The sequence below is a fragment of the Rattus norvegicus genome, chromosome 3 (genome assembly GCF_021556685.1).
Source record: "Rattus norvegicus strain SHRSP/BbbUtx chromosome 3, alternate assembly SHRSP_T2T, whole genome shotgun sequence".
NCBI lineage: Eukaryota > Metazoa > Chordata > Mammalia > Rodentia > Muridae > Rattus > Rattus norvegicus.
The window spans coordinates 38,638,281-38,651,177 of NC_141536.1; the positions used below are offsets into that span (position 1 = coordinate 38,638,281).

Here is a 12,897-nt window from a genome sequence, read left to right on the forward strand (position 1 = left end):
ATAGCTGGTAGTGCTGGACTCCTTTTTCAGCTGTCCATTTGCTGGTTGTATATTTTCTTTGGAAAATAATATATTCTAAATTATTGATGATTTTGGTTTTGTGTTATTTTCTTGCTACTGAGCTGTTTTAACTCCTACATATTCTAGTCATTGATGTGTTGTGAACTGAATAATCTACATTTACTCTATTATCTTCTCCAGGATGTCTCTTCACTCTGTGACTGTCTCATTTGTTAGACTGAAATGTGTTGTCATATGGCTGCATTGACATTTGTTGCCCATGCTCTTAGGTCATACTCAGAAGCTCACCACCCAAAGCAAAGTCATAGATGTGTACTTTATTTGCATAAGGTATAGCATTTGTTGTATGTTCTGTTACTGTAGTTGTTCTTCCTGAAGATCTCAGGTATTCCAGGCTGGCTTCATACTTTTGAACTCAAGACTGAATTTGAACTTTATTTTTCTTTATAGGTGAATAGTATTCCATAGTGTATATGTCTTCATTATTCATTTTTAGATGAGAGACACTTAGTTTGTGTTCGTTTTTCCATACATTATTGAATAGAGCAGCAGTGAACACGGCAGAAGAAAGACTTATGGAGTAGAATATAGAGTCCCTCAGCTATACCCTAAAGACATTGTCGGGACATATAGTAGATTCGCTTTTAGCTTTTTAGAGGATTTTCTACACTTGCTTCCAAAACGGTAGGCAAAGTTTTACTAAGATCTACTGTAAATAATTCTCTTCATCCTCTCATAAATTCTCATAAATTTTGTTAGCTGTTTTTTTTTTTGTATTAGTGATTTTGGCAGGAATAAAAAAAATCTTAAAGTGAATAAAAACAAACACTTAGCAACTTTTAGTTGTTTGGTTTTATTTTTGAGAATTCTCTGTTTTAATTCCAATAACATTTTTTCTAGTTCACCTGTGATTGAGTTTATTGTAGAGAAAAATAACAGAAATTGATTGCATAAAGAAAGGAATTGGACACAGAAATAATGTGGGCTCAAGCCTTAGCAGCCCAGTCATGGGTCTACACGGTTCTTTCGCAACAAGAAGCTAATCTTTCGAGCCATTTCCATGTTGTAGATCCTCTGGCATGTTTCATAGCTCTCCCTCTGGCGGAGGCAGCAAGGCTTCTCATAGTACCATCATTGTTTTATGATGTCAGTAAGCCCGTCAGTGGTGAGGATTCTATTCAGGGTCCTGTACGTGCCTTCCACCTTCCCCTCCTGAACCATCAAAGTCCTGGCAATGAACTTCAAATGTTTATCCATGGCCTTGTATTTAAATCTTCATTCTTCAGGATCTATAGACTGGGGCCTCTGAATTCGAACTGGGACCCCAATAACATTTTTTAAGTAGAATGTTTCTTTTCTTTTTATTTTCTCCTTTGAGGGGTTATTTGTATATTCTGAATATTAATCTTCTGTCCCATTTTGTGAGTCAGGCTTCCCCTTCAGTGAATTGATTGCTTTTTTAAGTGTGCACAAGTTTTTAGTATTATGAATCCCACTAGTTAATTTTTGGCCTTAATAGTTGGGCATGTGGATCATTGTCTGGGAAAGACAGGAGAAATAGAGCAGGGACATCAGGGTAAATGATCAGAAGGTCTAAAATAGGGGAAAAGTAGAAGAGAGGAAGGTAGAATAACAGTAAAGATGTATAAAAACATCAAGAATAATGCTCATGGGGCTGGGGATTTAGCTCAGTGGTAGAGCGCTTACCTAGGAAGCGCAAGGTCCTGGGTTCAGTCCCCAGCTCCGAAAAAAAGAACCAAAAAAAAAAAAAAAAAAAAAAAAAAAAAGAATAATGCTCATAATTATTTACCTAAAGGTCTCCATAATGCATGTACTTCTGTATAAAATACCCATGCATGGTTTAAGTAAATAATGTCCCATGTAAGTTGACTTTGCTCCCCAAGTCCAAGTGGATCAAGGACCTCCATATCAAATCAGATATACTCAAACTAATTGAAGAAAAAGTGGGTAAGAGTCTCGAACACATGGGCACTGGGGAAAATTTCGTGTATGAAGCACCAATGGCTCATGCTCTAAGATCAAGAATCGACAAATGGGACCTCATAAAACTGCAAAGCTTCTGTAAAAAAAAGGACACAGTCATTAGGATAAAATGGCAATCAACAGATTGGGAAAAGATCTTTACCAATCCTACATCTGATAGAGTGCTAATATCCAAAGTATACAAAGAACTCAAGAAGTTAGACTCCGGAGAGTCAAATAACCCTATTAAAATTGGGTTACAGAGCTAAACAAAACATTCTCATCTGAGGAATATCGAATGGCCGAAAAGCACTTGAAGAAATGTTCAACATCCTTAGTCATTAGGGAAATGCAAATCAAAACAACCCTGAGAATCCACCTCAGGCCAGTCAGAATGGCTAAGATTAAAAAAAAAAAAAAAAAAAAAAAAAAACAACTCAGGTGACAGCAGATGCTGGCAAGGATGTAGAGAAAGAGGAACACTCCATTGTTAGTGGACCCCCTTCAGGGGAATTATAGGAAGGATTGAAAGAGCTGAAGGAGCTTGCAACCCCATAAGAACAACAATGCCAACCAACCAGAGCTTCCAGGAACTAAGCCACTACCTTAAGACTATACATGAACTGACTCAGGGCTCCAACTGCATATGTAGCAGAGAATAGCCTTGTTGGGGCACCAGTGGAGTGGAAGCCCTTGGTCCTGCCAAGGTTGAACCCCTAGTGCAGGGGACTGTTGGGGGTAAGGGAGATGAATGGAGGAGAACACCCGTAAGGGGGAGGGGAGGAGATGGGGGCTTATGGACAGGAAACCAGGAAAGGGAATAACATTTGAAATGTAAGTAAAGAAATATATCTAATAAAACACACACACACACACACACACACACACACACACACACACACACACACACACACCCCAATGAGCAATGCAGTCTTCTGGCCTTCTTTTCTCCTCTTCACTTTATTAAACATTTGCTGAGTGGATCTTTTCTGGAGGCAGTTCTTCTACTTTGTCTTTCTAAAGTAATTAGAAGGCTCTCTAATGATAAGAGATTTTTCAGTTATACGAGCTGTCAATGTAGCTTAACTAGATAAGAGTTTGCCTAGCATAAATCCTCAGCATCACATACAATCTAATGTGTTGACAAAAGCCTATAATCCCAACACTCACTCTGGTCATTGTCATAGCAGCCTGGGATACAAGATCATGCCTCAAAAAAATCTAATATTGTAAAAAAAATATAAAGAGAACATTATAGAACATGAAGAACATTATAGAAAACTACAATTGATCAAAGTGCAGAATTGTGGACTCCAGTTCCAACTAGCACATCCTCAACACAATTCCTCCTCATAAGATTCAAGAATCATTGCTGAGAAGTAGTGAAAAGATAGTAAGATCCAGAAGAATAGGGAATTCTCTGTGAGACTGTTTCTCCTAGAAATATCAGAGAAGTAACATACATGAAATCTCATCAGCATGTCCCCCTTATTGCCACCCCCCTGTATTCCCCTGCACTGGAGGTCAAACCTTGGCAAGACCAAGGGCTTCACCTTCCACTGGTGCCCCAACAAGGCTATTCTCTGTTCCATATGCAATTGGAGCCCTGGGTCAGTCTATGTTTAGTCTTTGGGTAGTGGTTTAGTCCCTGGAGGGTCTGGTTGGTTGGCATTGTTGTTCTTATGGGGTTGTGAGCCCCTTCAGCTCTTTCAATCTTTCTTCTAATTCCCCCAAAGTAGTTCCAGTTTGAAAGGTTCAGTGGTTTGTTGCTAGCATTCACCTCTCTATTGGGCATGCCGTGGTTGTATCTCTCAGGAGAGATTTTTATCCAGTCCCTTTCAGCGTGTACTTTTTAGCTTCACAATCTTATCTAGTTTTGGTGGCTGTATATATGGACCACATGTGAGTCAGATTCTGACTGGTCGTTCCTTCAGTCTCTACTCTAAACCTTGTCTCCATATCCCCTCCAGTGCATCTTTTTGTTCTCCCTTTAGTCATTCTTCTTGAGTTTCATGTGTTATGTGCATCTAGGGTAATTCGAGCATTTGGGCTAATATCCACTTATCAGTGAGTGCATACCATGTGTGTTTTTTTGTGATTGGGTTACCTCACTCAGGATGATATTTTCTAGTTCATTCCATTTGCCTATGAATTTCATAAAGTCATTGTTTTTGATAGCTGAGAAGTTCTCCATTGTGTAGATGTACCACTTTTTTGAATCCATCCTTCTGTTGAAGGGCATCTGGGTTCTTTCCAGCTTCTGGCTATTATTAAAAAGGCTGCTATGAACATAGTGGAGCATGTGTCCTTGTTGTATGTTGGAGCATCTTTTGGGTATATCCCCAAGAGAGGTATAGCTTTGTCCTCTTGTAGTGGAATGTCTAATTTTTGAGAAACCTCCAGATTAATTTCCAGAGTGGTTGTAACAGTTTGCAGTCCCACCAACAACGGAGGAGTGTTCCTCTTTCTCCACATCCTCGCCAGCATCTGCTGTATAAGTATAAACAATGAATGAAAAGGGTCCATGAATTTGAGAGAAAGGACAATTATATGGGAAAGTATGAAAAGAGATATGTGTAAAGGGAAATGATGTAAATATGTTACAATATAAAAAGTAAAAAATAATCTGCCAAAGATAAAGTGGGTTTAGCTCAGAGATTTATGAATGGTTCAATAAATGTAATATATGGATCTGAAAACTGTAAGGAGCAATCTAGGACAAACTAAGGCTAGCAAGTGACTTTCTTAAAGGTGCCCCACCATTTTTCCATGGCTTACAATGGGTGACCTCTGGGGGGGCAATTCCCAAGAGATTTCATCTCCATGTTGCTTCTTGCAACTGATATGCATTTCCTGTCACTACTATGCAGTCTAATGATCCTAGGTATTAGCCTAGATATCCTCCACATCAACATAGAGATAAATTTTCATGAACTGATACTGTTTATATGAATTTATGACTTTATAGAATTTCTTATTCTATTAAAATAATTTTAGGAAGAAAATTTTAAGAGATAGTTTTAGTTGTTTTGTCAAAAAGATACAATACTGTTAGATTTAAAAATGTGCCCTTTCCTCAAAAAATAGGAAGCAAAGGCTGTATAATAAGGAGTACAATGAACTTTTACAATTATATTAAAATAAAAAATAGGCTTGAGACAATCTTGTGATCAAGGAAAAATATTCATCCTTGGTTATATTCAAGTATGAAGCCCCAGGTGTACACAATAATAAAGCAAGGCCATGGGAAACTATTGTTTTAAATTCACAATGAGCTTATAAAATGTAATACTGCTTTTAACTCATATATCAAAATCCTTTTGTAATTCCCCTTTTGTTAACACTTTATCTTTGAGGTAATTTTTGAAGAACTTTTGGTTATGAAAGTATAAAAAGTACAGAGAAAAGAAATAAAGTGATGGTGGCTTAGGGGCTTTTCATCCAGCAAATTTATATATGTATATGTCTGTTTATACATACATGTATATGTATATGAAAGTATGTTAGCATGGATGAATAGTTGAAGGTTGATTGAGACAGGCTATCAGGCCAGAACGTGTGTGTGAATTTGTATGTCTGTGTTTATTGTCTATGTATAAGATTTTCTTTCTTTTCCTCTCTCTTCTTCCTGGTTCGTGAACAGTTAATTAGTTCAAGCCTTTCATCTGACCAGGAAGAGGCTCCCAGGCAAGAAAAAAAAGATCTCTAACAATTAATCATTTACTTAATTCTCTGTTGCTGCCCTCAGGAAATGTATATCTGTCTGTCTGGATATATATATCACAAGTATATTCGTAAAAGTTAAAAGAGTTCAGAGTATTTTGAGAGTTCAGAGTTTCTTGCTGGACATTCTTCCTAGCACTAGATAATTAAATCTGATTCCACCAGTAGTATCAACCCCATAAATTGCCCGTTGCTATCACTGGGTCTCTGTCTACTATCAGCATGACCCCAATCACCAACACTGCCCAGTATCCACTGCCATCCAGAGAAAATTGATGCTGGCCAGGCTGCCAGCATAAAACAAAAATGTCATGATAATCTCAATAGATGCAGAAAAGTGCTTTCACATGCAAAAATATCAAACATGCCTTCATGATAATAGTCTCAGAGACAGTAGGACTAGGGGGAGTGTCCCTTGACATAATTATGCATTCATATTTCCAAACCACAAGTAATATCACACTTAATTGCAAAAGGTAAGGAAATTCCATCAGAATCAAAAACAAAACAGGACTGTCTACTATTTCAACTTATTTTCAATATAGTGCATGAAGCATTAGCCAGAGCAGTAAGACAAGAACAGGAAAATAAATAGAAATAGAAAAACAAGAATTTAAAATATCCCCATTTGCAGATGATGTAATATATATAAAAGATCCCAAAACTCCACTAGAAAACTTATAAAAATTGTTAATTCTTTCAGTAACCTGGCATTATACCAAAGCAACTTACAAAAATGTTATCTTTTCTGAATATTAATATTAGAGTGTTGAGCAAGAGATTATGAACATGATCCTATTTACAAGACCCATGACTACTAATGAGCTCTTCAGGAGAAACTTAACCAAGGTGTTGAAATATCGCTACAATAAAAACTTTACTAAAAATCTTTAAAAATGATTTTTAAAGCTACTAGAGGATGGAAGGTTCTTACATGTTTATAGGCTTATTGAGTGCTGTGAACATCACCATCCTACCAAAAGCAATTCAAAAGTTCACAACAATTCCAAACAAAATTGGCATGACCTATTGGAAATCCACCCTGAAATTGGTTTGTAATCACAAAAGTTCCTAGACATAGCTAAAACTATCCTCAACAATAAAAGGACTTCAGGGGGAATCACTATTCCTGAACTCAAGCAGTATTACAGAGCAATAGTGATAAAAACTGCATGGTATTGGTACAGAGACAGACAGATAGACTAATGGAATAGAATTGAAGACCCAGAAATGAACCCACACACCTATGGTCACTTGATTTTTGACAAAGGAGCCAAAACCATCCAATGGAAAAAAGATAGCATTTTCAGCAAATGGTGCTGGTTCAACTTTAGGTCAATATGTAGAAAAATGCAGATCGATCCATGCTTATCACCCTGTACAAAGCTTAAGTCCAAGTGGATCAAGGACCTCCACATCAAACCAGACACACTCAAACTAATAGAAGAAAAACTAGGGAAGCATCTGGAACACATGGGCACTGGAAAAAATTTCCTGAACAAAACACCAATGGCTTATACTCTAAGATCAAGAATCAACAAATGGAATCTCATAAAACTGCAAAGCTTCTGTAAGGCAAAGGACACTGTGGCTAGGACAAAACGGCAACCAACAGATTGGGAAAAGATCTTTACCAATCCTACAACAGATAGAGGCCTTATATCCAAAATATACAAAGAACTCAAGAAGTTAGACCGCAGGCAGACAAATAACCCTATTAAAAAATGGGGTTCAGAGCTAAACAAAGAATTCACAGCTGAGGAATGCCGAATGGCTGAGAAACACCTAAAGAAATGTTCAACATCTTTAGTCATAAGGGAAATGCAAATCAAAACAACCCTGAGATTTCACCTCACACCAGTGAGAATGGCTAAGATCAAAAACTCAGGTGACAGCAGATGCTGGTGAGGATGCGGAGAAAGAGGAACACTCCTCCATTGTTGGTGGGATTGCAGACTGGTACAACCATTCTGGAAATCAGTCTGGAGGTTCCTCAGAAAAGTGGACATGGAACTGCCTGAGGATCCAGCTATACCTCTCTTGGGCATATACCCAAAAGATGCCCCAACATATAAAAAAGACACGTGCTCCACTATGTTCATCGCAGCCTTATTTATAATAGCCAGAAACTGGAAAGAACCCAGATGCCCCTCAACACAGGAATGGATACAGAAAATGTGGTACATCTACACAATGGAATATTACTCAGCTATCAAATACAACGACTTTATGAAATTCGTGGGCAAATGGTTGGAACTGGAAAATATCATTCTGAGTGAGCTAACCCAATCACAGAAAGACATACATGGTATGCACTCATTGATAAGTGGCTATTAGCCCAAATGCTTGATTTACCCTAGATGCCTAGAACAAATGAAACTCAAGACGGATGATCAAAATGTGAATGCTTCACTCCTTCTTTAAAAGGGGAACAAGAATACCCTTGGCAGGGAAGAGAGAGGCAAAGATTAAAACAGAGACTGAAGGAACACCCATTCAGAGCCTGCCCCACATGTGGCCCATACATATACAGCCACCCAATTAGACAAGATGGATGAAGCAAAGAAGTGCAGACCGACAGGAGACAGATGTAGATCGCTCCTGAGAGACACAGCCAGAATATAGCAAATACAGAGGCGAATGCCAGCAGCAAACCACTGAACTGAGAATAGAACCCCCATTGAAGGAATCAGAGAAAGAACTGGAAGAGCTTGAAGGGGCTCGAGACCCCATATGTACAACAATGCCAAGCAACCAGAGCTTCCAGGGACTAAGCCACTACCTAAAGACTATACATGGACTGACCCTGGACTCTGACCTCATAGTTAGCAATGAATATCCTAGTAAGAGCACCAGTGGAAGGGGAAGCCCTGGGTCCTGCTAAGACTGAACCCCCAGTGAACTAGACTGTTGGGGGGAGGGTGGCAATGGGGGGAGGGCTGGGAGGGGAATACCCACAAGGTAGGGGAGGGGGGAGGGTGATGTTTGCCCGGAAACCGGGAAAGGGAATAACACTCGAAATGTATATAAGAAATACTCAAGTTAATAAAAAAAAAAGTTCCTAGACATACAAACAATTATGAACAAAGAACATTGATGGAAATATTTCTATCTCAAATTTCAAGCAATATGCTAATTTTGTCATAATAAAACAACATGACATTAGAACAAATCAAAACAAGAAAACGGACAAATAGAATGATGAACCAAACCAGAAGACTCCAGTATCAATATGTGCAATGGCAGCCATCTGATAATTGACAGCAATGCCAAAATTGAAAGATCTTCAGCAAATGGTACTAGAGAATAAAACACTGTATATGTGTGCATATACAGACAAATAATATAAGACTCATAAAATCTCCAATGCATCAGTGACCTCAGTGTGCATCCTGAAAGGCTAGGACAGCTAGAACTGCTAAAAGGAAATGTAAGCAGTTCCCTATAAGAAATAAGTGGAAGGGCCCATTCCAGACTGAACTTGTGCCCTGAGCAGACCTTGGATCCTGGTTCTGCACCTATTCCTACAACACCTAGAGGACGCCCAACACGCAGATGCTTGAACACGCTTAGGATCATGGGAAAGGAGTACGCAACAACTGTCCCAATACCTGGAGTGACTGAGTCTCTCCGGATCCAGGGATGCAGAAACCACTGTCCAGCCAGCAACACCCAAAGGAAGCCCATCACCCAGGTTCTCAAACATGCCTAGGATCACAGGCTCACAGGAACACAGGTGCAGTAACAGGTCCAGGATCATATGAGCAAAGGAGAACAGAGGAACTCAACTCCCAGGAGATCAGACACACTATAGCTCTGAGACACTCAAGGTAACAATTTGAGGCCACAACATCCCCAACACCCAGCATAACTGGCACCCATATAGAAACCAGGGAAACACAAACCCCCAATGACTCAGAGCCATGGGTTCCTTTCAGATTTTATCTGTACTCAGAGAAAACTCAGGGCTCTAACCTCCCCCAACCAACAATTGCAACACACAGTAAAAGCTTGATGCCCAGGAGCTCTGACACAACAGAAGATTGGTCACACCAGGACTTCAGCGTTTCAGAGGCATCTTGACTCCCAGAAGTTCTGACACTCAGGATTACAGGATTATAGGATCCAGGACCCCAGGATCCCAGAATCACAAAGACACCTGGATTCTGAGGTGTTCTGACACAACTAGGATCACAAAAAGGACAGGCCCCAGTCAGCCTTGTCAGGCACTAGAGATAACCAGATGGTGAGAGGCAAAGGCAAAAACATAAGCATCAGAAACTAAGACTACTTGGCATCATCAGAACCCAGTTCTCCCTCTACAGCAAGTCCTGGATACTCCATCACACCTGAAGAGCAAGATTTGGAGTTAACATCATGTCTCAAGATGATGATAGAGGACTCTAAGAAGGACACAAATTACTCCCTTAAAGAAATACAGGAAAACACAACCAAATAGGTAAGGGAATTAAACAAAGCCATCCAGGATCTAAAAATTGAAATAAAAGTAATAAAGAAATCACAAAAGGAGACAACCCTTGAGGTAGAAAACCTAGGAAATAGATCAGGAGTCATAGATGTAAACATCACCTACAGAACACAAGAGATAGAAGAGAGAATCTCTGGTGCAGGAGATACCATAGAAAAGATTGACACAACAGTCAAAGAAAATTCAAAAATGCAAAAGGCTCCTAACCCAAAACATCCAGGAAATCCAGGACACAATTGAGAAGACCAAATCTAAGAATAATAGGTATAGAAGAAAGCAAAGATTGCAAACTTAAAGGACCAGTAAATATCTTCAACAAAATTATAGAAGAAAACAACCCTAAAATAAAGAAAGAGATGCCCATGAACATAGAAGAAGCCTAAAGAACTCCAATTAGATTGGACCACAAAAGAAATTCCTCTCATCACATAATGCACAAAACAAAGAAAGAATATTAAAATCAGTTAGAGAAAAATGTCAAGTAACATATAAAGGTGAACCTACAAAATTTACATCTGACTTTTCAACAGAGACCATGAAAGCTAGAAGATTCTGGACAGATGTCATTCAGACCCAGAAAGAACACAAATGCCAGCCCTGGTTACTATACACAGCAAACCTCTCAATTATCATAGATGGCTAAACTATAATATTCCATGACAAAAGCAAATTTACACAATATTTTTCCACAGATCCAGCCTTATAATAGATGGTAATAGATGGAAATCTCCAACGGAGAGAAACTACACCCCAGGAAAAGCAAGAAAGTAATCTTCTTTCAACAAATATAAAAGAAGAGAGCCACACAAACATAATTCCACCTCAAACAAAAAATAACAGAAAACAGCAATCAGTATTCCTTAATATCTCTTAAGACCACTGGACTTAATTCTCCAGTGAAAAAGCATAGATTAACAGACTGACTACATGAACAGGACCCAACATTTGTCTGCTTACAGGAAACACACTTGAGTGACAAAGACAGACACTACCTCAGAGTAAAAGGTTGAAAAAAAATTCCAATCAAATAGTTTCAAGAAACAAGCTAGTGTAACCATTCTAAAATTGAATAAATTGACTTTCAACCAAAAGTTATCAAAACTGAGAAGGAAGGGAATTTCATGCTCATCAAAGGAAAAAGTCACCAAAGTGAACTCTCAATTTTGAATATCTATGCTCCAAATTCAATGGTACCTACATTCATAAAAGAAACTTTACTAAAGCTCAAAGTATACATTGTACTACACACAATAATGGTGGGAGACTTCAACACCCCACTCTCATCAATGAAAACATGAAATAGAATACATGGCCATGAAAATAGAAAACTGAATAGGGAGTAAAACTATCAGAAATTATAAACCAAATGGACTTGACAAATATTTATAGGACATTTCATCCTAAAACAAAATAATAAACATTCTTCTCAACACATCATATTACCTTCTATAAAATTGTCACAAAACAGGCCTCAACAGATACAGAAAGATTGAAATAACTCAATGCATCATATCAGAACAACATGGACTACAGCTGGTCTTCAATAACAATAAAAAAACAACAGAAAGGCCACATACACATGGAAATTGAACAATGCTCAACTCAGTGATAACTTGATCAGGGAAGAAATAAAGAAAGAAACTAAAGACTTTTTAGAATTTAATGTAAATGAAGGCACAACATACCCAGACTTATTGGACACAATGAAAGCAGTGCTGAGAGGAGAACACATAGCTCTGAGTGCCTCCAAAAGAAACTTCAGAGAGCATACATCATCAACTTGACAGCACACCTGAAAACTCTAAAACAAAAAGTAAATACACCCAAGAGGAGTAGAAGGCAGGAAATAATCAAACTCAGGGCTGAAAGCAACCAAGTAGAAATAAAAAGAACTATTCAAAGAATCAACAAAACCAGGAGCTAGTCCTTTGAAAAAATCAATAGGATAGATAAACCCTTAGCCTGACTAACCAGATGGCACAGAGAGAATATCCAAATTAACAAAATCAGAAATAAAAAAGGACACATAACAACAGAAACTGGGGAAATTAAAAAACCATCAGATCCTACTACAAAAGCCTGTACTCAACAAAACTGAAAAATCTGGAGGAAATGGATACTTTCCTAGACAGATATAAGGTACCAAATTTAAATCAGGATCAGATAAACCACCTTAGCTGTCCCATAACCCCTAAAGAAATAGAAGCAGTTATTAAAAGTCTCCCAACCAAAAAAAGCCCAGGAACAGATGGCTTTAGTGCAAAAATCTATAACAACTTCAAAGAAGACTTAATATCAGTGTTCTCCAAACTAATCCACAAAATAGCACCAGAAGGAACATAACCCAATTACTTCTATGACACCACAGTAATGCTTATATCTACACCACACAAAAACCCAACAAAGAAAGAAAACTTCAGACCAATTTCCATTATGAATATTGATGCAAACATCCTAAAAAAGGTTCTCCCAAACCAAATGCAAGAACACATCGAAACAATCATCCATTATGCTCACTATGCTTCATTCCAGGGATGCAGGGATAGTTCAATGTACAGAAATCCATCAACGTAATCCACTTTATGAACAAACTCAAAGTAAAAAAAAGCCACATGATCATCTCATTAGATGCTGAGAAAGCATTTGACAAAATCCAACACCCCATTCATGTTAAAATCTTG

General features: G+C 38.2%; 1 protein-coding gene and 1 pseudogene across 3 annotated transcripts in view; one reads left to right on the plus strand and one right to left on the minus strand.

Annotated features, from left to right (window-relative positions):
* Nucleotides 1-12,897, plus strand: part of Galnt13 (polypeptide N-acetylgalactosaminyltransferase 13) — a 666,951-nt gene that overhangs the window by 556,906 nt on the left and 97,148 nt on the right.
* Mrps21-ps2 (mitochondrial ribosomal protein S21, pseudogene 2) lies at nucleotides 1,015-1,278 on the minus strand (annotated as a pseudogene).